Source organism: Nansenia antarctica (genome assembly GCF_963989245.1).
Source record: "Nansenia antarctica genome assembly, chromosome: 6".
Lineage (NCBI taxonomy): Eukaryota > Metazoa > Chordata > Actinopteri > Argentiniformes > Microstomatidae > Nansenia > Nansenia antarctica.
In genome coordinates, this window is record NC_137676.1 from 62,148,920 (window position 1) to 62,175,895 (window position 26,976).

Consider the following 26,976-nt stretch of genomic DNA (forward strand, 5'->3'; position numbering starts at 1 on the left):
CCTGCAGTTCTGACTTCAGTTTTACCATATCGAATAAATGACCATAGTTATCTTCCAGACTTGTGAATGCTGCCTGTGGAAACTCTTTTTTGTAGGAGTCATAAAGGTCAAAATCTAGAAGCTCCATAAACCTCAGACATTCAAGATTTTGAAACCTCTGCTCAATCTGACTTAACGCTTACATGGATGGAGTCGTAAAGTCGCTTGTAAAATTCTCTTGTGTCCTCGTTACCTTGTCTGCGTCTTCTGCTGTGCTGTGCCTCATCTGTTGTTTTACTGAAAATCCTATCAAATACCTGCTCTGACCTTAGCTCCTCTATTGTTTGTAGGAGCCTATTAACTCTATTTTTACAGAAGGAAATATCCATTGCTTTCTTCTGTAAAATATCAAACACAACATCTGTGTGGGCGAAAATCTGCTCAAATGTAAAAAGCAAAAACATGAATTCAAAGTCTTCTAACTTTGCATTGAATCCATCTGCCATCCTTATAGACTCATCGTCCATAGAGGGGTGATTTATGATATTAGTGAATGTCTCCATCAGGCGGTCTCTGTTTTCAGCCACGGTGTTGACGAGACGAGAGGTGAAGTTCCAGCGTGTGGGTGCACTTTTGGGCATTCTGGAACACCTGGTTTCTTCCAGCATCATCACTCGTTTGGTCGACTTGCTGAAGAAAGAGGTGAACCCAGCAAGAGTGGCGAAGAACACCTTGGCCTTGGGGATGTTTTTCAATCCTTGGCAGAGGATGAGATTGAGGCGATGTGCGTAACAATGCACAAAAATGGCACTGGGTGCAACTGCTCGCACCTTGGCTTGTAGCCCATTAAGAGCTGAGGCCATGACTGCTGCACCATCATACGTTTGTGCTATGAGCTTCTCCGCAAAGTTGAAATCAGACATCTCTGACTCCATCATTCCAAAAATGGACTGGGCATCTCGTCCACTGGAAACATCAAAAAAGCCCAAAAAGCGCTCCTGGATTGTGCCAGTTTCATCAAAATAACGTACAATAACAGACAGCTGGGCATGGCAGCTAACGTCTGTCGTTTCATCAACCTGCCATGCATAAAAGGGAGCTGCATCCATCTCTTTCTTCACCTCATCTTTAATTGTTGCTGCAATAGCTGCAATCAAATCATTCTGGATGGTTTTAGATAGACCAGAGAACACAGTAGCGTTTGTAATATGCTCCGCTAATAAGGCGTCGTAGCGCGCTATCAGGGCCACTAATTCCCTGTAGTTTCCCTTCTCAGTCTCGTCATGCCCTCTAAAAGCCTGCTCTTGCATTCCAAGATAACACGTTGCATCGATGAGACGGATTAACGCATCTCTGTTTCTTCTCACTTTGATATTGTAGTTTGCTCTGTATAAACGAGCTCCCTCATCTATCAACTCGTTGATAGGCAGGCGGCCAAATAGCTTCAGCCTGGTATTCGAACCGATGTGCTCACAGCACTGGTCATGCCTTTTCGTAGCCCTGTCTAAATTCTTAGCATCACTGAATCCTTGCACAGACCAAGCGTCAAAAGGTACTTCTTTCTTCCCCATCAGAAGGCATGGGCAACAGTACACGCAGTTGGTCTTAGCGCTCCCCGCCATCCAGGAATACCTGTCATACCAGCCCACTTTCATCTTAGATTCATTCTGTTGCTTACCCCTGGCTCGAGTCACACGACTCATCGTTACCTCTGGAGTTGGTCGGCCAGCAGATCTTATCTTCACTTTTGCAGCATGGTCTAAAGCAGGGGTCGGCAATTAGGTTTGGCCTCGGGCCACATTTTTTTTGAGCCACTAGATGGCGGGCCCGAACATAATCAAAGGCTAATTTAAGTAATTGATTGTTTAAAAATGTGACACGTTCTAATGCTTTGACTTTTTTTTCGACTGTACACATCGCTAGTCAACTAACACAGCTTGTTTTGTGAACCTGCTAACAATGTAAAGTAGTGTTCTAGTTAACTAGGTAGTTGTCCAATCCATTATGTTGCAGTATTTTGGCTTGACTAGCGAGTTTGTGTTGTGATTCTCAACAACGTTGAAACGTAGTTTCACACTTTTCCATATTTTTGAATAATAAATGTGTGGACTGACGATGTAGCGTAGCCTAACTTATTCTAATAATTATGTAACATAGTTTCATTCTGATAATTATTCCCCCCTCCTCCCAGACAAGGTCACATTATTATTATTGGATTGGTTGTTTGCGTGCCGGGTGAAGTTAGCCAAACAGTTAACCTGCTAGCAAGAGAAACATAATGTCACTCTCCAAAGGTCTAAAGAGGAAAGTTGACGGTGGAAACAGGGCATTTAAAGAGGAATGGACAGCGAACTATACGTTCATCCTACCTGGTTTCATCAATGCAAAGCCGTTGTGAGAGACATTTTCCGTGCTCACAATGTTCCCTTTCTATACATGCGAGTCGTCCTTTTCGTCAATGAATGCGATAAAGACGCACGAGAGGAATCGATGGATGCATAAAAACCTTGAGAACTGCCTGTGGATTAAAGTGACGTCAATATCACCAGATATCAAGCAAATACTGACCGATGGGAGATGCTTTTTGTTTGCGCCGATTTTGTTTTCAATGTTTTTCAGAAAATTAAACAGAATTTGCGTTGTTACTGTTCATATGTGTGTTGCAGTCACATATACGTAAACATTACGTTTGAATGGCTTACTGAGCTCGTGTTATTTTGTTCAAACCACACACGGTATGTCGGCTATTTCAGCACCGTGACGCGTTGTCCACCTGCTTATGATTCAGAGGGGTTCAGCGTCAGTGCGCTTCGGTGCACCCCGCTGCCTGATTGTCTGTCCCTGTGTCATTCACTCTCAACATGGATAAAAGTACAATAAGCATTATTCAGGTGGAGTTCGATTCTCTATTCGGACATTATAGGCGCTATATGTGGGACTGTCGGTCCGATATTATTATTTAAAAAAAAAAAAAAAAAAAAAAAAGTGGATTCTCAAAATAATCTGCTGGGCCAAATATTATTGGTGACGGGCCAGCAATGGCCCACGGGCCGCCTATTGCCGACCCCTGGTCTAAAGTATGGAATGGCTGGGACAACAAATAGTCGACTAGATTTTCTTTCCCATCCCATGGCCTGCATCTAGGTTGAACTCCATCCTCCTCTCCCACTGGATTCGGACCCATGCCACCACCACAAGCACCTGTTGCATGTACATTTACCTCTCTCACATCCATTTGACTGGCTAATGCTAGCTCAAAATGGCTTCATGTGATTGGACGAACAAAATGTCAATCATTCAGCCCTGGACTCATTTCTAATATTTATCCTGCAGAACAGCACTCATACACGCGTGTGGCGGAAAAAGGTACTACACGGAGGCCAGGCCTCCTGTTCCCACCTATTTCAGTGATTTGGCCAATCACATATTGCCATGAAAAAAATTGCATTACATTGACTTCTATGAGAAACCACTTTCCGACAGGAGGCCTGGACTTTTCGACAGGAGGCCTGGCCTCCTTCAATAGAAACAGATAAGGGATTCTGGCCTGTAGGTGCTTTACAATTGCAATATTGGGTTTTAGCCATGGAAAATATTTATGAACAAAACGGAAATAATATTAATAAATAATATTAATATAAAACTATTTTAAATATTTTTTTTGTTAAATAAATAAAAAATAAAAAATAGAATTATTGCTTTTTTAAATCTCTCTCTCTTCTCTCAAATTATTGGGGAGGCCAGGCCTCCTCCACCTCTATGGAGGAGCCTCCACTGGTAAGTAAGTAAGTAAAGCTTTATTTATATAGCACCTTTCATACAAGAAATGCAGCTCAAAGTGCTTTACAACAGGAATATAATAAAACATAGCATAGAATGAATATAAAAGCAGGGGAAAACAGTAAAGGAAAAGGTAAAGATAAAATACAATAAATAAAAAAAGAGAAACAAAATACAACCTCTGCCTTAACACTTAGTAACCGCTATCCATCTTCTCATCAGCAGAATACCTTTCCCTATCCCTCTCATTTCCCTACCTTACACAGTCTTTCTGTACTTCTCACTGGCTTTCAAGTTCAAACATGGCTGACCTTGCACCAAAAATCCAGTATCAACATTGCAGTTTCTTTCTTTTGCACTTACTCAAACCTTCTGACAACATACAATCACCTCTTTCTCATCGGTCCGGCAGTGTCAGATCACAGTATTTTAACCAACTGGATTTGTAGCCTAACTGTCGTCTGTCTCTAGACACAGCAGCGCAAAATCCCAGTCAACTGGATCTGTAGCCCAACTTGGCTTTGTGGTACCAATGTTATCCCCCCACAGTCTGTGGAGTTAAAGACCATGTGCATTACTGTGTTAAGAAATAAATAGATAAAACATTTAAAGTGCAGCAGCTGGCAAATGAGCAGTAGGCAGGTGCAGATGAGCTAGTTAAAGGAGTGCAATAGCTGGCAAATGAGCAGTGGGCAGGTGCAGATAAGCTAGTTGAAGGCTATATTGAAGAAGTGCGTTTTTAGCTTTCTTTTAAAAATATTTTGTGAGCTGGCTTCCCTGATCTCTAAAGGTAATGTGTTCCAAAGCTTTGGGGCATAGTTGGCAAAGGCTGCGCTCCCGATCTTCTTCTGACTGTTGCTGGGAACCTCTAATAAACCTGCGATAGATGATCTTAGTGTTCTTGAGGGTGCATAATTGGCAAGGGAATTAGCAATGTACTTTGGGCCTCGCCCATTAAGGGCTTTGTATATAAGGAGGAGGACCTTAAAATCAACCCTACATGTTACTGGCAGCCAGTGCAGAGTAGCTAGGACCGGAGTTATGTGTTCTCTCCTCTTGGTTCTAGTTAGAAGTCGAGCTGCAGAGTTTTGAATGAGCTGAAGTCTTGCAGTCGTTTTTTTAGGAAGGCCAGTAAAAAGTGTGTTACAGTAATCGAGCCGGCTTGAGACAAAGGCATGAATCAGTTTTTCAGCATCTTTTTGGTTTATAAGTGGTCTTACTTTAGCAATGTTTCTAAAGTGAAAGAATGATGTTTTCGTCACCTTGTTAATATGGGACTTGAAGCTTAGGTCTGAGTCGAAAATAACACCTAGACTTGTAACCTCAGGTTTAATCAATGATGTCAGTTTCCCTAGATTATTAAGCAGCATATCCCTCTTTGCTTTAGGGCCGATCAGTAGGACTTCAGTTTTGTCCTCGTTTAGCTTCAAGAAGTTATTGCTCATCCATTTATTTATTGCTAGAAGACAGTTCGTAATGGAGTCTATAGCTGAAGTATCATTTGGTTCAGCAGAAATGTACAGTTGCGTGTCATCGGCATAGCTGTGGAAACATACGTTGTGCTCTCTAATGATGTCCCCGAGTGGTAACATGTATAGTGAGAATAGTAGTGGACCAAGGCAGCTCCCTTGTGCGACTCCGAAATCGCTGTCATATTTCTCAGACACATGATCTCCAAGCTTGACATAGAACTTCCTCCCTGTAATGTATGTTCTGAACCAATTTAACACGCTGCCAGAAAGACCAACTAACTCTTCGAGACGATTGATTAGGATATCATGGTCGATCGTATCGAACGCTGCACTTAGATCTAATAGGACGAGAATTGAGACCTTATTAGCATCAGAGTTTAGTCTGAGATCACTCACTATTTTAGTAAGAGCAGTTTCAGTGCTGTGGTATGTTCTAAAACCTGATTGAAATTCCTCCATGACATTATTTTCTTTCAGAAAGGAGTTTATTTGTAGTGAAACTTCCTTCTCAAGTATCTTACTAATGAATGTGAGGTTGGATATCGGTCTGTAGTTTTTCAGTGCATCGGCGTCGAGGTTGGGTTTCTTTAATAGCGGTCTTACAGCAGCTGTTTTGTAGGCATCAGGGAAGATGCCTGTTTGAAGCGACGTATTTATGATCTTCAGCACATGATTTGAGACACTATCAAACACCCGCTTGAAGAATGCTGTTGGTATAGGGTCAAGGCAGGAGGTGGAGGAATTAGATTTAGAGACAGTAGTGTGATACAGGTGAATTCACTCATAGTTGCTGCTTTTGTTTTCCTGAGGTCGACTATGTTTGCGTCAGGGGTGATGCTGGCTCTAATAGATGTTATTTTATTATTAAAGAACAGTGCAAGCTCTTCACATTTTGTTGCTGACGGCTGCGGAGGGGGGGGGGCAGTGTTGATTAGCTTGTCAATAGTAGAGAATAACACTCTAGAGTTACTAGCGTTTTCTGTAATAATCATGGAGAAGTAATCCTTTCTAGCAAGGCGTATTGTTTTGTTGTAGGCAGTCATCGTGTCTTTATAAATATCACAGTGGACTGTGAGCCTAGTCTTCCTCCATTTTCTTTCAGCTGCCCGACATTTCCTCTTGCTGTCATTAACACTGGTATTGCTCAACCAAGGGGAGATTCTATCAGTTGCCCGCTTCCTAACCTTTAGGGGTGCAGCAATATCTAACGTAGTTGATAGTGTACTGTGTAAATTTAGGGCCATCTCATGTAGAGAGAATTCGTCGCTGCATGGCTCAATTGACCTCATAATGTTAGAAAACTGTGTTTCAGCATTGGTGTCTAAGAGTCTTTTTTGAACTACCGTTTGTATTCTAGTCTTTGTTAAGATTAGCTTAGTATCAAAAAACACACAGTAATGGTCAGAGATAGCAGGCATTTCATGTACTGATACGTTATCAATGTTCAGCCCTGTTGTTATTACCAAGTCCAGGGTGTTGCCATGTTGGTGCGTAGCTTGATGTATGTGCTGTGTAAGTCCAAAACTGTCCAGTAGGTTCAAGAGCTCTATACTTTTGGGGTCATCCTTCTTATTAATGTGAATGTTCAAATCTCCATTCAAGATTAATCTATCAAATCTAGTGACGACAGTTGAGATCAGTTCTGAAAATTCTTGCAGGAATACTGATAATGAGCATCTTGGTGGTCGATATACTGTAATGATAAGGACTGATATTTCTGCTTTGAGCTCAAGAGCATAATAGAAGAATCTAACGTGGAAACTAACGTTAGGAAGACAAAAAAAAAAGAGGTCGGAGGAGATGAGGATGATGATGATGCTGATGACCACCCGCCTGTTGCTGGAGATGGGGGGTGCGAAGATGCTGGGGTCCCTCTGGCTGGCTGGACCAGAGAACAGTGGAGTGACTGGACCAGACGTCTCCCGTGGCTGTTCTCAAAGAATAGTTGCTTAGGCTGTACTCTATGCAGGGATGCCAAAAGCCTTCTCCTCACTGATAAAGTTGGAACGCACTTGTCAGAAGAGTGGATGAACGGGGACGTAACCAGTAACAGACAGAACAACTTGCGTAAGAAAATCTACAAGCACCGGGATAGTGTGGCGCACAAACGGGCAGTTGAACTGGCAGAAACAAGACAAAAAGAAATAATGCCAAACAGGATTCTCTCTATCAACGCAAAGTTGTTCGAGGAAACATCAATCGCGTTCAGATCCGCCTATATGGTAGCCAAGGAAAGGATGGCTTTTAAAAAACTTCCACCCGTCATGCAGCTCCAAGAGATCAATGGGGCAAAGGTAGGCCCTGTACACAGATCCGATAAATCCTGTGCTGAGATTATTCACCACATTGCACACGAAATGTGCAAAAAGTTTGTTGTTAATGTTAAAAAGGCCCAGTCAAAAATAAGCATCACTATTGATGAGAGCACAGTGCACGGACGTGCGTATATGATTTTATATGTGAGATGTGACGTGACAGGAAAAGGGGATGTGGACAATGTCTATTTAGACCTCACAGAGCTAACGCAGGGCACAGACGCTGAGTCCATCTACAACAGCCTGAGAGAGGCTCTACGTAAAGCAGGTTTTGATGATGAGTTTTTGGCTAATAATCTCATCAGCATAGCCACTGATGGTGCTTCTGTCCTCACGGGCAAAAACAGTGGAGTCATTGCTCGCCTGAAACAGGATTTCCCAAATATACTGTCTGTACATTGCCTTTGCCACCGGGCAGAATTGGCAGTCCATGACGCTCTAAAACTTGTTGCTGGATGTAACCACTTTGAGTTTTTTATTTCAAAACTGTACGCTTTGTATCACCAGTCCGCGAAGAATGCCAGACTACTCGAGGAGGCAGCAAAGGAGTTGAACGTGCAGGTTTTGAAAATCGGGCAGATTTTTACCATAAGGTGGGTGGCAAGTAGTTTTGGAACTGTCAAAGCCGTCTGGAACAACTACCCTGCGTTAGCGAGACACTTTAAAACCGCAAGTGACATTGAGAGGAAGAAATTCCTTGGGCTCCACAAACGGCTCTCAAACGCTGGATTTGTAGCCGATCTGGCTTGCATGAAAGACATGCTTCGTGAACTGCAGGCCCTGTCACTAAGGTTGCAGCAAAGGGACATAGATATAGTGAGTGCTAGTCGTCAGATTCAGCAGTGCATTGATGTAATTAACGCTATGAAAGTGGGTGGAGGTAAATCAGCACAGAAGGCTGAGGAACGCATGTCACAAGGATTGTTCAAAGGTGTGGAGCTAGTTGAGAGGCTGAGCAGCGCAGTGGCGTGCAGTCAGGTGAGGCAGGGTAGGCAGTGCCTCACCCAGGCATTTAAGAAAGAAAAAGAATATCAGTCTTTTTTAAATATTTTTTTATTATTTTTTTATCTCAAAAATATATATCTGTATATATTTTATTTATTTTACTAATTATTCTTAACTTTAATGTGTTAAAATGTTGTTAAAATAAAAATAAATGATGTAAAATGTGTTGTTTTAAAAATAGAATGCATGCCCTGGCACCAGGAGAGTTTGCTCCCAAAGCTAGCTGATTGCTGGCGAGAGGCTGAGGCAGACTGTGCTTGTGCCTCTGTGCTATGCGAAGTGATAGACCAACGGTTTCGTAGGTTTGCGCATGCGTAGTCTGTTCTCACATTGTCTTCATTGATGGACGTTGAGGCACCGTGCCACGCTGCCTCTGACTGTCTGACAGCATGATTGACAGTTTGCGTTTGGCTTGTTTGGCTTGCCGTAGCGGCATTCCTCTGCTGTTTGCGCCACGGTTCTACATTTCCCCAGCTAACTTGCGATCTCGGCATCATGGATATCCAACAGTTAAAAAGATTTTCAACCTTCAGTTTTGAGCAAAAAGTAAATGTGATTGAAAATGGGAGGGCAACACCTGACCTATCTCAATTAATCCAAAGGAAGGGACAGAAGATTGTACGGAATGGTACAAACGGAATGGTACAAAAAACGGAATGGTAAAAATTTAAATTTAAAACGGAATGGTACAAAAAAAAGGACTGGCTGTGTGGATGTAGCCAGGCTAACAAGCTATTCTGCTTCCCTTGCCTATTGTTCTCGTCTAGCGACAGTGTGTGGGTGAAAGGGGGCTACTGTGACCTGAACAATTTTCCAAGAGCTTTAGAGAAGCATGAAAAATCCATAGCCCACATCCACTCTCAGATGGCCTTGAAAACCTTTGGCAAAAGTCGCATAGACATGGCCCTGGATGAGCAGCACCGGCTGCATGTTACTGCACACAACGCAAAGGTAAAGGACAACAGGGAAATCTTGAAAAGCCTAATTGATGCAACATGCTACCTTGCTAAACAAGAATTAGCATTTCGGGGAAACGACGAGAGCAGTAGCTCCATCAATCGTGGGAATTATGTCGAACTTTTACATTTGATGGCAGGAAAGGATGAGAAATTAGCTGCACATTTAAAATCATCAACTGTGTTTATGGGTACATCGAATAGGATATAGAATGACATTATTGAAGCAATCGGTGATGTCGTAAGGTTTCATATAAAAAATGACATAAAGGCTGCATCATTTGTTGCACTCGAAGTGGATGAAACCACGGATATCACAAACAAAGCCCAAATATCTGTGATTTTTCCATATGTCAACAGCGACAGTGAAGTAAAAGAAGCCTTTTTGGGATTTGATGACGTGAGCAATGACAGGCGGGCACAGGCAATATCAGAATATGTATTGGCTGTATTACATAAATATGAGTGCATTGAAAAGTTAGTCGCCCAAACCTATGATGGAGCTGCAGTGATGGCCTCTGAGCTCAACGGAGTACAGGCAAAAAGAAAAGAAAAAGTGCCAGAAGCTACCTTTACGCATTGCTATGCACATGAATTAAACCTAGTCCTTTCACAATCAGCAAAATACATTCCAGAGTGTAAAGTGTTTTTCAAAACTGTTGAAGGGCTCGCATCATTTTTCAGCAAGTCTACCAAACGCACACATCTACTGGATGAAATTGTGAAATCCCGCATCCCTAGGGCATCGTCTGTTAGGTGGAACTCAAACTCCAGGTTGGTACAGACTATCCTCCAACACGTACCAGATCTCCGCCAAGTCTTCTGGACAATGATGGAGAACACTGATGAATGGGACGGCGAGACTCTCGCTATGGCCTCTGGATTTCATCTGTTGCTTTCAAAAGCATCCACCTATTTTCTCTTGAATGTTTATGGTGACATATTCATCGTGACAGACGCGCTCTTTCGTGTTCTTCAGAACAAGACAATGGATATTGGCCTATGTTGTGTGCGCGTCAGAGACACCATGTGTGCGTTGAACAATCAGCGCGAACAGTTTGATAGTTTATATGATCGTTTTGAACAGAAATGCAATGAACTGAATCTTTCGGAAGACAATTCTCGCCACAGCAGATCCCCCAGAGATGAGAGGAGAAGACTGTTTTACAGTGTTCTTGACAACATCACTGTACAAATGAAGGCCCGGTTTCACAATATGAATGAGCTTGCTTTCCTTGGCCTCGTTGACAGCAAGAAATTTGCGGAGATGTCAGTTAATTTTGACTGTGACAAATTGGAAAGTCTGTCCAAATACGCAAAATACTTTGATCTAGTTAGATTAAAATCTGATTTGGTGGGATTATACTGTTCACAAATGGTCCAGGGAATGTCACCTGTACAACTGCTTACATTTTTGAGGGACAATGACCTGCAGGAGACAGTACCTCAGGCCACAAAGCTATTGAAGCTGGTCTTAACTATACCTGCTCCAACCGCTTCTGTGGAGAGGACCTTTTCAGCATTAAAACGCATCAAGACCTACAGCCGAAATAGGATGGAACAGGGCAGGCTTTCATCTTTGGCTCTGATTTCCATTGAAAAGGAGAGACTCATGAAACTAATGAATGCACCAGACAAGGAGGACTTCTATAACAAAGTGATCAGCATCTTCATCCAGAAGGATAGACGGATGGACTTCATTTACAAATAAAGTAAGTGCCCCCCTCCCATTGGCTTTGTGCATGTTATAATGTGATGGTGGTTGTGGTGCGCTGACACCAAACTCATTCCCGGACAGCGCTGCCTGTCTTCTCGCTCTCCCTCGTCGTCTGTCTCATTCAGACGACCGAATAGCCTATAGTAGTAGTATAGTATATAGTATATATAGTATAGTAGTATAATAGCCTATAGTAGTAGGCCTACTTCTTGAAGAAGTGAGTTTTGAGCCTGCGTTAAAAGATATAAGGGCTATTTGATTGTCTTTATAGTATGCGCTATGCCATTTGAAGTCTGGCTGCTGCGTTACTCGCATGATTTTTTTAAATAGCTCACTGCCTACCCAGCCAATGACCTCACTGCACGTTACTGGAGCAGCGGTAAGATTAAAAGGGGTCAGTTCTACCAGGCTGTTATCGACAACCTTAAGAAGCGAATGCCAGAGTCAGATCTCGTTCATATGCTCAAACCCCTCGACAAGCGCTTTTGGCCACAGGACCGCAACGCACTCATCCTTTATGGAGAAAAAGAAATACGGGCCCTTGCGAAACAACTTGGCGAATCTGCCAGTGAAGCAGCGCAGGAGTTTCGTGACTGGAAGCTGCAAGATGCTGCACCAGGGAAAGTGCTGGAGAAGCTGTCCATAGCAAGCAGAACATACTTAAATACTTATAATACAGGATTATTCCATTTTGAATTGCACTTGCATTAATTAGTTAGGCCACATTTAGGGTTAGGGTTAAGGTTAGGGTAACCATAGGGTTTCCAATTCAAAATGGAATAATCCCGAGAGAAGCCCCGACAGGCGCACATAACATGCGCACCCCTGCGCTATCAGAACGAGATACCCCAATGTCACGTCGGAATTCGACGTTTGGATGCAAATGTCACGTCGGAATTTGACGTTTGGATGCAATCTCACGTCAGAATTCGACGTTTGGAGCCCCGCGGTGGCGTAGCGGTCTAAGCACTAGCCACTAGTGCAAGCTGCCCCCCGGATATGAATGAATGAATGGAATGAATGAATGAATGGACTTTATTTGTCATTGCTACAGTACAGGTACCAAACAACGAAATTTAGGAGGGGTGGCTCCCACTTAACCAGCCTAATATTGGTAGCTATAATGTCAGCGCTGTTGTGTGAAGCGTTACGTTAGAATTATAGACCCTATTATAATGTCAATGTATGCATATTACCACGTTAATGGGCGATCGTTACATTCAATAGGAATCATTTCAGCCACGATTCAGTGATTGTTCCCCATTAGCGAGCTCATTATGATTGCTAGCTTCTGTTTGTATAAATAGTGCGGTTGCTGACAGCCTCCTTGTCATTTGTTCCAGTGACTGACCCAGGCACGGCTTGAGGATTTTCCTGGCTGGAGATACTGCATTTTGGTATGTTTGAATTTACTTTATTTTGTTTAGGACTGGGTTGTGCTTGTACTAGCTGAGTGCTTTGCGTTGTGTTATGTTGTTTGTCTTGCTGGTAATCACCTATGGGTCATTATACGAAAACGTGCCATTTTCCATTTTTAATGTTTGCTTTTCGGAGTATTTGATTTAAAAGTTTAAGCCCCTTTTTGGATGAAGTAGATCCTCACCTCTTAGAAAAAAATGACGTGCCATCTCAGGGTATCTTATTTATGTATTTTCACATAATCAACATGCGTAAGTCTGTTTCGTCAACCCTGTTACCGACATATTAATTAATGTTTGAAAATGTTTTAAATCCATATTTAGAACAAATCTGATATTCTATGAAATATAAAGTCCCCTTTGTTACAATAAGTGTGTTTGTAAAGTGAGAATAATGAGGAGTTTACTTTTTTTCCATGATGAATATGGTCATTTACAATTGACACTTTAACAGCATCTTCTGTTTTAAGAAAAAGTTATGGAAACAACATAATAATACCCTGATTTCTTTGTGTGGATTACTGATCTATTTTACTTTACATATAAAATGAGTTGATTTTGCATTAGTCTTTTCATTGTTTAAATTATATTATAATATTATACAAGTAACAGGGCTCTCTTATGAATGATATATGGACTGATAGTAGGAATAGATTCACAGTGGATACAGTCAAGGCCATGCTTACTGTCAAGACAAACATCAACCTTCCCTGTCATGAGTTCATGGATCTCCTATCCAAAGACAAGGCCATCCAGAGGAAAATACATTCTTCTGAGAAATATGATTAGGTAAGGGGTGAGTGAGAGAGATTCTCTATACAGAAGCTGTGAATATGTTTCTCTGATGAGTGAATCTTACCAGTGCTAGTTATGAATGTTTTTTATTTATTTAATACATTACCATTATGTTGTTTGACCTTTCTGGTGCTATTGCATGGTTAAATTAGTTAATGGTACATTTCAAATCACTATTCTCTCAGTTTTGCACTCATGTTCTCTTCTACTGTGATTCTATCCATTCCAGACTACCAGGACCCAGTGGCGTGTCTAGGAGGTGGCCTAGGGTGGCACGTGAGCAGTGGTGCCTTCCACATTAGTTTGACAGTTCCATTTATAGTTTTAAAATAGTTTGCCATGGAAAGTGAAAGTGCTATCTGGGGCTCGAGGCGAGCTCTTGTTCTGAGAAGTCTGTTACTCTAGACCAGGGGTCGGCAACCTATAGCACGGTGCCAAACAGTGGCACGCAAGCAATAAGTGCGAGAATGGGAGAATGTTTTTATTTTATGTTGGCCGCGTTCGTAAATTCGTGCACACTGGGTTCAACGTCATAATGGGACCAAGTAATTTGATTGGACTAGAGGCAGTCTCGGGGACGCTCCGGCGCTCTCAGGGCGAATTTACGAATGCAGCCCTAGTCTCTCTTCCACTCCACGAGAGCCGTATTCTGGCGCCTATTTTCAAAGTAAAATTCTGAATTCGATTCGATACAAGTGTTACTGTTAAGCACACATAACAATATAATAATAATATATAATAAGAGTGGGGTTTTGTGTCCCAGAAAGACCGTGCTGTATGTGTCCTATGTCACGAAAATGTTGTTTGCCGAACTTCAAGCGTTAAACGGCATTATGAGACCAAACATCAGAAGTCGTTTAAGGATGAAACAGACAAGGCCGAATCAATAAGACGTGCTGTGTCATATGGGAAGCAGGCCAGCACCTTTAAAGCATTTGCCACTGCTAAAAATCACGCAACTGAAGCAAGCTTTCGCATTGCTCATTGCATTGCGAAACGTGGAAAGCCATTCACTGATGGAGAATATATTAAGGAGGCTTTCCTCTGTAGCTCAGATGTTTTGTTTGAAGGCTTATCAAACAAAGACACAATAAAATCAAGAATAAAAGACATCCCAGTGTCAGCCAGAAGTGTGGAACGAAGAATAGGAGAAATAGCAGAAAACGTGAAAGCGCAGCAGACCGCTGGTTTGAAAGATGCGACAGTGTTTAGCCTCGTAGATGTGAATGACATGCCATGTTACCACCCCCAGATAATGGAGTTGAGCAAAGGAAAACAGGGCCAGGGATCACATTGATTGTTAGGACTGTTTACATGGCTTTGCATACATAGCTCTTTGCAACCAAAAAAAAAAGTTTGTTGTGGTTGGAATAAAAGAATAACATGTAAGTAACAACCAAATAATTATATAAATATGAATTATAATTCATACAAGTAAGACCCTTGTATAATCACTATCCAGTTAGGCCTACTTATTAAAATGATAACCATGGGAGCGCAGTTAGCATTGCAACTTAAAAAACATTTGAGCGCTCCAATTTGCTTAAAGTTGTGCTACGCATCACAAAGTTTAGTTGTCTTAGATGTTATGTTGGTCATTTTGTTCAAGTTTCAGTTAGTTGACTGTTAGGCCTGTTTATTTAGCATACATGGCTTTGCATACATAGCTCTTTGCTGAAAATTGTTGTTCATGTTGTGGAATAAAATTGCAGATCAGTTGGTCTGTTTGGTTTGGTTTGATGTCGAGTCATAATTAATGTTGATATTGTGGTTGGCACACTGACTAACAAGAACATTTTAAAATGGCACTTCATATCAAAAAGGTTGCCTACCCCTGCTCTAGACGATGAAGATTTCCAAAAGCATAAGTGCCTAATTGTCAATATGTTGTATTTAAACCCAATGTTAATAAAGCTGCTGGAACCTCAATTTGCTGTCCCAATTCTGGGGTTTGTCATAACATTAATATTTAACACCTATGCTCTGTGCTGCAGTCCTGGAATTGGAATAGTTCAATCTAATCAGACTAGTGGAGAAGAGCTTATGGGGTGCCCTGGTGGCTATTATTATTAATAAGATAATACAATGAAATATATGCAGTGGGTGTATAAAGTTGTTTTAAATTATTAATAAAAATACAATACAATATACAGAATTTTGACAACATCATTAGTCTTATGTTAGGCTTAAACATTATGTTAGGCTTAAAGTATGAGTAGGGTAGTGGAGATAAAAATGGGCACAAAAAGTAGTGTACAAATTCACCAGAATGCAGGAAATTAAGTGTTAAATCCTCTTTTTTTCTGGGGGAGGACCCCCAGACCCCCCGCTTGGTTGATGGTTGGCTCGTCAACCTGAACAGTTCTAAGAATTACTTTTAATACCACTTACAGTACACTGACACTAATGTTGAGAGGCACATTCCAGTTGTTACACTTGAGTATTCTTTTGCTTGAATGTGTATACATTGGTCAAAATAAGGTCAAAATAAATGAAACAGCAATTGTCCCCGTTTCTGTATTTCATCATGATAAAATGTATACATTTTTCCAAAAAAGTTGGAAATGTCCCCCAGTGTTTCCCCTACCATTGCCTTGGGAGGGCGGGCCGCCCCCCCCAACGGGACCTCCCGCCCCCCCAAGAAAAATGTTCAATGTCAATTTGGTTCATGTTTATTTTATTTTATATAATTATATTTTTCTCCCAGTTGTATATGGCCGAAATATGTTTCTTATGTGGTCGAAATATGTTTCTTATGTGGTCGAAATATGTTTATTCTGTGTCATTTGCCTAATTTATGTGCACCCTCATTTAATATGTTTCTCCTCTGTGCGTTTTGCTGCCACGCTTGTCCGCTTGTCTCCTCGTTTCACGAAGGGCGGGGCTCAGCTCCCTCCACACACACGCTCTGACGTGCTAATCTCAAACAAGCCATTCGTCTCTGCTGGAAGTGCAAATAAAGGCCAACAATCATAGTTTTAGTAATGGACGGACGTAGACCCCAAACCTCTGACAAGCAGGCTAACTTCCCGTGTTTATTAAACGCACCCAACCCGAATCTGGCGATATGGACGATTTTAGACGCTTTTTAGGGGTGCTTGAGTATCCCTAAATTTCATCTCAGCACGACCTAAAAGAGAATAATCATTATTATTATTATTATTATTTTCTGAAATCATTCTAGTCCAATTACAGATGATGTTACACACTGTGAGTATAGTATAAGTTGTGATCCCTTACTTGGACTGTGTGTACTGTATGCTCAATATGCTGGCATTACTGAAGCTATTAGATATTCTTTTCATCATCATTAAAAGGATCAGGTAGTTTATCCAATTATTTAATGTGATATTGCGGTAGCAGCGTGTTTCTGAGAAATCATTCTGGACCTTCAGTCATTCAAGGAAGTTCAGTCATTCAGGACGTCCAATCAGAGTGTGAGAGTGAGGTCAGCCCCGCCCACAGTGGATGTTCTCCAGAAATGGGAGCTGTGATTGAAGGCGGTCCACTGTTGTTATGGAGACACCTTTACACATGGAGATGTCAAGCGTCCGCAATCTCTTACAGTGTTGGACGAGTATGGAGAGAGACCTGTGGAGACATCAGTTCATAGCCATCAGCTGTTGATAAGCAAACGACAGGTCAAGCTTACTGAAAACCTTACCCCCGGCTAGGGTGGCAAACAGATCCTCGACGTTTGGCAGTGGGTATTCTTCCTTCTGAATACTCTGGTTTATTGTGACCTTGTAGTCTCCGCATATCCTCACACTGCGGTCTTTCTTGGGAACCACGACAATAGGGGCAGCCCAGTCGCTCCTATCCACTTTTGAGATGATGCCATTCTTCTCCAGGCGTTCTAGTTCCTTCTCTACAGCTTCCTTTAAAGCATAGGGAACAGGGCGGGGCTTGTGGAACCTAGGATTGGTTCCCTCTTGAACTCTGACCTTCGCTTGGAAACCCTGCATCTTTCCATAGCCATCCTTGAACAGTCCTTTGTGCTTCTCTAGGAGGGCTGTGAGTGTAGGTGTACTCACTGGCTTGTCATTTTTCACACTGAAGATCTCTGCCTAGTTCAGCTTTATCTGTTTCAGCCAGTTGCGGCCAAGTAAGGCTGTCTTGTCGCCTTTTACTATGAGCAGTGGTAACATCCACTCTTTTCCTTCATACTTGACCGGTACCTGTATCTGGCCTAACACAGGAATCCTGTCCCCTGTGTAAGATGAGACTGACGGCAGCTGGTTGGAGAGGGCACTGTTTCAGATGTTCTCTGTAGATATGTTCCGGAGCTATGGTAACTGAAGCACCTGTGTCCAACTGCATACTCACTGGTTTTCCAGCTAACTCCATTTTTACATATATTCCCTCTTTGTGTCCTTCAGCGGTGTACATGTTGAATAGTTCAACTGTCTCAATTTCACCTTCCTCCTCTTCCTCTGACACATTGTGAGTTCTTCCTGTGTGTTTTGCACTTTTACACACCCTCTGCACGTGACCTGTCTTCCCACAGTTGTGGCATTTCTCATTAATGAACCTACAGCCACTGGGTCGGTGATTGTCTCTTCCACACCGATAACAACCTTGCTTTGCTTTGTCCGATGCATACTGCGTTTTGGGTGCACATCTTGCACTTCTTGAGTCGTGAACCTTCTGGCGTTCTGAGCGCTCCGACAGCTCCATGGTGTCCTTGTGGGCAAGCTCGAGTCCCAGGGCAATATCACAGGCTTTCTTGAATGTCAGATCCTTTTCTGTCAAAAGCCGTCTGTGATAGGCTTCACCTGTGAGACCACACACAAACTGATCTCGGAGAGCATCATTCAGAAACTGGCCAAACTCAAACTGGCCTTCTGATTGGACGGCTGGAGAGGGCGAGAGTAGGTCGCTCGATCGGTTTCTCCTCAGTGTGACGGCCCTGGCCCCATATATATTCCTGGCCTCTACTAACATCTGTTTCCCTGTCTGCAGAGTACTCCTGCTGGACAGGGTTACTAATCAGGGGAATGCAGGTCAGCTGGTGGACAGCAGATTGTGCCCCACCTGGTTCCAGGATCCAGGGCATAAGAGACCCATGCAGGCCTCAGTATGGAGGCCCCCCTTCTAGGCACCATTATTTTCTATTCTTTGTTTGTTCCTTGTTTCACACCATGCAACACTCACCTCACCACTTTCCACTACACTCACATTACACCACTGATTTACTGACTATCACACCTCATCTTATTATTATTATTGGCCTCATTTAGTTTATAATAAAACATTTCTTATTATTACTTTAAGATCGTGTGTGTGTCTCCCGTCTTTTGTCATGGTCATGAGCCTGGCCGTGACAAGAGCTAAAGCCGTTACACGACCTAGAGACATTCACACTTTCGCCCAAAAAAATACCAATTACCTCGTTTTTCGTTCGTTTACAGAGACATTTACATTCGAAGCACCATGACCGGCCGAGGCAGAGGTTTTCACCGGGACACTTGTCTAACCCTGATCGGGCTGTTCGACGAGCTCAACACCGAGGTCTGCCCGACGGACGCTTGACGGACACTCGACGGAAGAGCGGGAGGTTTGAGGAATTGTTTGCTGTGCTGGATTTCGACTGGTTTTGACTATATTTTCTGATTAATAAACAACATTGACTTTGGATTTTGGACAACTGGACTTATTGTTAGTAGGATAGGCTACAGCTGTAGTGGGAGGTTTGCTTTCAACCTGGAATCCACTGCAGCAGTCTAGCTACAAAATGGTACTCACCGATTGCCACAGTAATAAGTAAGTAAGTAAGTAAGTAGTAGTAGTAGTAGTAGTAGTAATAGTAGTAGTAGTAGTAATAGTAGTAGTAGTAGTAGTAGTAGTAATAGTAGTAGTAGTAGTAGTAGTAGTAATAGTAGTAGTAGTAGTAGTAGTAGTAGCAGTAGTAGTAGTAGTAGTAGTATCACATAAGATATCCTTTCCTTAGCGTGTGTGTGTGTGGTCATTAAACATCAGCTTGCCTTCTCTGTGCAACATAGAATCGGTTGTGAGTGACACAGCCTGTTTGTTTGTTTTTCAGCGCTGCACACAGACATTATCTGCTGTGACCTGACTGCAAAAAGACACAGTCATCACTATCTACACACTTGAAACGCAGCTGCAGAAAGGGAATCTCAAAAAAGGACTTAGTTACCATCGTTGAGAAAGAAAAAGATAATGTTCATGATTTGCTAAAAAGGGGTCGCATATTTTCCTATGACCGGCTTTCTGCAATCATTTGTTCTTCTGACCCTCTCAGTGGGTAAGTCCCAAATATCTTCATATTGCAAAACAAATATATTTGTTTTGCATATTGTATTGAATGCCCACTGCTAACCTCTACTTTTCTTCTTAAAGAATGATTGAGGAGTTGCAAAAACGCAATATGGTCGTCACTGACATACCAACAAAAACAGCATTTGTTGAGCCTGCTGAGATTGTTTCCATTGCAACAGGTCAACCTGATTCTGAAGGCAGCCAGAATGGAAGTGAGAGCAGTGGAGAGACCTTTCAAATGTGAGAACGTTCTCATCTATCACTTCAATAAACGTATTGTATTGTGAGAATGAGAATTAGCATTATTGTAATTTTGCTATATTTTTAATCAAAGGGATCAGCGGCCAGAATGGAAAAGCACCACTCGAGCTCAAATGCAAAAGATGGGCCTGTATCAAAAACTCACTCGACCACCCTATATTGAAGGATTTCAGGAACTACTTAAAAATTGATTTGGGAATTGAGAATAACAAGCAAGAGGTGAGTAACCAAGGGCATTTTCCCTTTAATGTTTTCTTTCTTGTTATTTTTAGAATAATGTATTTTATCAATAAATCAATGAGTGCAATTTTATCAATACATCAATGAGTGCAATAATGTATTTTATCAATAAATCAATCCCTCAGGTAGAGAATGTGTCTCGAACATTGTATTTCTTGGACCCAAAGCAGCCGTCCCTTGAGTTCGTCCGGAACAGAGAACTGACCACAAAGTACATTCGACAATTGGCCGACGCACAACTGAGCCACCAGACTCAGCTGAATTATGTGAAAAACATGAGACGGTTCCTGCACTATCACATCAACTGCACCAACCTGTTTCAAAATGATCCTGCACTGTATCAGCAGGCCCAATATTACAGGGAATTCCTGGGTACCAAGCTAAAGCAGCTTCATAAGGGTGTTGGAAAAGAAGTTGTGGCCAAGCGGTAAGTTTGATGACGGTTATTTCATAGCATGTGGTCTGAAATAAAACATGAATGGAACTTGAATGAAACATGAAATGACAAACACACAATTTGTATGCTGTACTCTCACAGTGACAAAACTATGCGTGACAAAACTATGTGCTTGAGGCATCAAAGAAAGATTTCCTCGCCGTCATAGGAAAGATCTTTGAGAGTGACACAGTCCAGCTCGGGACTGCTGAGTGCTTGCTCATCCTGTATTATCTGGAGGCAATTATCATCGTCAAAAATCTTCAGAGGCCTGGTGTGGCTAAGAACATGACGGTGAGTGTTTGACTGTCCTTCATGCTTTTGTCATGTAGTGACCACATAACTGACAACAACTAATGCATTGTAATGTGTGTTCTCAAACAGATAGAGGAGTGGAAAAATAGAACATCCCAAAAGAATGGTTTTGTTTCGGTCTCTGTGAAGGAGCATAAGACATCGACACAAGATGTTGCCTGCTTTGTGCTCTCCCGGGAAGAAGAGACTGTAAGTTGAATGATATCACAGTGCAATGCAACCAATAATAGTCAGTTTGGAGTCTAATCTCTGTGCCTATTTCTCCAAACAGTGGTTCTCAATGTATTTTGAGACGGTGAGGGATCAGCTGAAGACCACCAAAAGAAGGAAGAGGTCAGAGGAGCAGGACTTGGTGGAAGAGAACCCCAAGGATCCTTTTTTCCTCTCCACTTCTGGACAACCGATTTACAACCCCACCAATGACCTCGATCGCTTCCATAAGAAGTACGTACAAGATTATAGTATGATTTTATCCAGAACTGTTGGTGATATGCCTAATTTCAAAAAGTTTCTATTCATTGTCATCCTAGATACAATCTCCCAGTAGTGACCAGCCAGACAGCAAGACGGGTGTTTGAGACGGCAACAGTGTCACACAATTTCTCAAATGGAGACCAGCTGATTCTATCAAAGTACTTGAGTCACACTGTAGCTATGATATGATGATATGTGAGATCAGTCACCTCCTCTGAGACTCCCAAGGGTTTGAGTCTGCCCTGCTCTACGTGACGCTTAGAATACGGAAAAAGTGGGATTGGTCAGTGATTTTGATACATTTCAAGGTTTTCCAGGAAGTAGGCCTACACTGGAAGCTTTGGTGAACGGAACTGAATGAGGAGGATTGAACGTCTGGCTATGTTAATATACAGTATTGATGTTGAATGGCACTATAAAATGAAGCAGAACAACCACGCGATGAAGGCCATGGAGCTCATCAACAAGCTGGGGTCTGAGCCAGGGTAAGCACATAAGCTTTTATGAAAACATTGTTCTGACATAGTGAACCCTTACTAATGATCAGGATGGTCATTAACCTGTTACTATTTTATTTTGTTCAGCGGAAATGTAGACGCACCAAGCACATCTGCAGACGCACCCAGCACATCTGCAGACGCACCCAGCACATCTGCAGACGCACCCGCACATCTGCAGACGCACCCCGCACATCTGCAAACCGTTCTGAGAAATCCAGAAATGTGAAAATGGGGATCCAGAACATCATGTACAAGTTCTTGGAGAAGTACTCAGTCACTGTAGATGAGAAGGTTCCATCAGTCGATGAACGTATTGCATTCCTTCAAGATCAGAAGGAAAGCGCGGACCAACAAACAGCTCTCTACACCCTCGCTGGGTGAAGAAACAGCTGAAGATGAGGGAGGAGTACATTGATCTGTTTCATCACAGACAAATAAAAGTTAAAATAAATTAAAATTAAAATTAAATTGGTCAGTCTTATGTGTCTGTTTCCTTGCGTGGCTTTTTTTTTACCACAGTCGTTGATGTTCTCCAAATTTAAAATACATTTGTCTCTGTATCTCACAGCCAACCTGACCCGCCACTGCCCAACAGAGGCTAAAGTGACAAGCTGGATGGAAAAACATGGATGGACATCAAACTTACCTATTGCCCAGCGCATTGTTGAAACGTGGAAAGCTAGTGAAGATGCACCGTTTTCGAAGGCTACCCGGCAAAAGGTCAGCAACCAGAAATTGAATGCCCTCAAAGTGACTGACATTGAGGAAAAGGGAAGAGGTGTCACTGTTTCACGTCTGTTCAAGAGTGGGGAGATTGTGTGTGATTATCATGGAGATATCATAACAGCTGAAAAGGGGTTGGCCATCCATAAGAAGACCATTCCATCTGAAACAGGCTACATGTTCTTTTATGATGACAAAAAGAGTGCGGCTATGTGCATTGATGCACACACTCCGTGCTCCTGCCACCCCGATGTGCTGACAAAGGGCAGACTGATCAACCATATAAAATCAAAAAAGAAGGCGAACATCAAACCTACGTACTATGACCTGGACTTTGATGGCAACTCAAGGGATGTCATTCTGTTTATTGCTAGCCGTGACATTCAGCCTGGAGAGGAACTACTGTTCAATTATGGAGTGAATAAGCATCAGTTTGGAGGAGAGGGTACAGCTCTTATTGTTTTAACCAGTGATAGCTTGGCGGCTCTGGGGTCAGCCAGTTTTAACAGTAGTAACCAATATATCCCAGTAGTCTTTAATGTCCCGGTGCGCGCCTCGCAGGACCGTAGGCTATTACGTGGTGTCAACATGCGCAATCTAATTAATATAGACAGACAACATACCACACACCATCAATCAGTCACCCATTTCCCTACCCTTACCCCGGCAAGTTTTAAAATGCGTAAAGGACTTGGTACAATTCACTGGAATATCCGTAGTTTGCGTAAAAATCTTGATCACGTGGTTGTATTAATTGAACAAACTTCCCCGGATATTGTTGTGTTGGGTGAAACCTGGCTCAGGATGAATGTTGATAGCTCTGGACTGGGACTGAGGGGATGAGTGTGTAACCAGGGTGGTAAAGCCTTGCCTTCCTTGTCTCTCTCTCTCCCCCCCCCCCCCGGGTTCACCCAACCTTCCATGTGTCTGAATTGTCCTGAAGCTTTTTGTCACTTGCCCCATGTCCCCACCACCCCCCCCTGTTCCCCCGCCACGCATCATTGATGGACAGACAGTCTATACGGTACGGAGGATTATGGATTGCCGTCGGAGGGGTAGGGGTTTTCAGTTTTTGGTAGATTGGGAGGGGTATGGACCGGAGGAACGGTCCTGGGTGCCTCAGAAGGACATATTAGATCCAACACTGATCACAGACTTCTGCCAACTACATCCTGAGGCACCCAGGTGCAGGTTACTGCGAAAGACAGGGATTGATAATGAGGCAAATACGTTTCAGGAGCAAACAGGAGGTTTCAACTGCATGCCAAGCGACCCGGTTCGACCTTGTCACGGTTCGAGGCAGCCAAGGTCGTCCTGGAGCAGGTGCGGCCATTTTACAACAAGGCCAATATCCCAATGGTGAGCGATCGGCGTGCGTGTGCAACAAGATGGTGGAGTTTGTCGACGCCAACAACAAGCTGCGGCGCATTCCGAAGGCCAGGCGCTCCAGTGAGGCTACAGCTCACAGACAATTGGAGGCAATGGAGCGCAGGCTGGATGCCACATTCCCACTGTATATAGCATAATAGCAAAACATTTTTCCTATTTAAACATGTCAGCATGTCATCACTGACAGATGACAGGTAGATAATGAAAGGTAGTGAAAAAACAGAAAAATGATGTTGCCAGACTTGCAGACTTTTTAACCAGACCCTGTCATATATGTTTGTGTGTGATTGTCAGTGCAAAGAGGGAGAGAGGAGGATGGAGATGACACAGAGAGAGAGAGAGTGAGAGAGCAAGAGCAGGAAGAACCAGGTGAGAAAATGGACAGATAGTGAAGTCAAGATTGTTAGTGTCAAAACAGTAAAAAAATAAATTTTAAAAAAGTGATGGCTTTGTGGCTCAACAATAAAGTCTATAAATTATCATATTTGTTCTAGTCACATAATAGAATAGTTGAGTAACAACGTTAACCGTCCTACCAAACCCAGCACGGATACAGCTCTACGCGTCGACAAGCACAGGAAGACAGGCTTTGATCCAGCTTGGCTGTAAGAGCAGAAGTACTCCTGGCTCTACAAAACCGATATTGGTATGGTTAGGTGCAAAATAGATAAAAATGTGAAAACGTTTTATTACCATTATTGGCATAAACAGAATGAATGGGGAATTTTTCATTTTTGGTTTTAGGAATGTTCTGCCGGATATGTAGGCAACACAGGCAGGGGGTTGTGAGAGGAACCCAGACCCGGACTTTTACAGAGTCACCCTGCCAGTCCTACAGAAAGGACAAACTTTGACAACCACATCTCATCTGACCATCATAAATTAGCCTGTCAGCGCCAGTCAAGTTTGACAGCAGGTAAAAAATATATATTTTATTTATAATGTTATCATAAGTGTTACGGCTCCTTGATACTGTACTGATGATGCTTGCTTGCTTTCTTGTTTGTGGACTGGGTGGTCAACCTCTGCATTTTATTTCAGGCAACACAGTCCTGACCTCATTTGAGCCCACAGTTGTCCTGGAGCATGAGGCCGTGGTGGGGGCATTTAAGTGCTTATATTGGCTCATTAAGCATGAAATAGCCCACCACACTAACTATCCAGCCTTGCTGCAACTGGGTGAACTTTTGGGCTGCACCTACTTCGACAAGTTGAAAGTATGTATTTCGCAATGCAAGTAATGCATTTTGTTTTCTGTGTTTGTTGTTGGTCTTATCTGATCATTATAATTGACAATCAATTCAATGTTTTTATTTATTTATACATGTGTTTAAGAATTCATATGAATAAACGGTATTTAATTGTCCATGTATAGGCCTGCCCTACTTGTATGTAAAACTTTCCAACAATTTTTCAGATTGGCCAAACTACCAACTATAGATCGCATAGAATAGTTGACGAAATGCTGGAAATTCTAGCAGGGGTAATTGAAAAGCCAATATTAAGGGACATCGTACAATCACAAGCCATTGGCTTGGAAATTGATGAGTACCGTATTTTCCGCACTATAAGGCGCACTTAAAATCCTTTAATTTTCAAAAAAAACGACAGTGCGCCTTATAACCCGGAGCGCCTTATATATGGATCAATTGGTTAATTTGTTGATCCATACTGGTTGTACACGGCGCTCAAGGCGCTCCGTCAAAATGTTTCAGTACGACTGGTAAACTACAAAGCCGCACCGCTTGCAGCATTACGGTAATCAGTAAACACCGGTATACTGTGCTTACTCACAGTCCCACACCACTTGTGTAAGACCCCAAGTAAAGAAGACTAAACAGAGTTTCCGAGGGAACAAAGTGAGATTCTTGGTGCTTTCAACTTGAAGTTTTAAAGTACCCACTCGATATAATAAACAACAGTTTAACGATCACTAAACACTTAGCATTTGTGTATTGGATTCATTATTCTCGTTTGCCGGAGGCTACCGGTAAGGGAGGGTTGACTTCGTGTTCAAAAGCAAGAACTGTGTGTTCATCTAGTTATGTGTAGTTATGTGTTTTTAGCATGTCGATGTTCTCCCAGTATGTTGTCATGTTATTAAAATACAGTTTAGACCTTCGTAGCGATGTGTTTTGTTAGCTGTTAGCCGCTAGCAGCGTTTGTTGTGGTTTGGTCAGTCACTTTTCTCCCATTCAGTGTTTGAGGTGAACCAACATTCAAATACGCCTGTCGTGTTCAATCTTTCTCTGATTTGAATGTATGACACATCATTTGAAAGCTTACAATCTGTAGTTTAAGCATGTGTAAAAACTGAAAAAGTACGTTGCACATTTCACCAGGAGCTGTCACATATTGGTTGTTGGTTATAATTGTATAGCCTATTGGTTGTTTTCTGGTGTTGTTTTGCTCTGTTTGTAGTCTACTTGATGTATTTTTATCAGCTGTTAAATCACCACAGCGGTTAATCCACTAATAGAGATAATAGCAGATTGAAAATGCTTGTAGCTAACTACTCTATATCTCGTGGTTGCAGCTATTGCGAATTGCTATTCACGCGAGTCAGCTGTGAATCACCGCAGGTCCTTGACGCTTGTTGCAAAAATGGATGACGAACGGCTGATACTTGAGGTGGAAAAATATATATTTTTGACAGTGGAGCAGGTAGAACGTTGACGGTGACAACGCTCAGGTGGAGCTTGGACAACGGGAAGTTGACACAACACCGATGGAGAGGTGACGCAACGCAGTAGGTGGAGCTTGGGCGTAACGCAACCCCAGTCAAACGTTTGACTGCAGTATCTATTCTATGCGCCTTATAATCCGGTGCGCCTTATAATCCGGTGCGCCCTGTATATGAAAACAGTTCTAAAATAGGCCATTCATTGAAGCTGCGTCTTATAATCCGGTGCGCCTTATAGT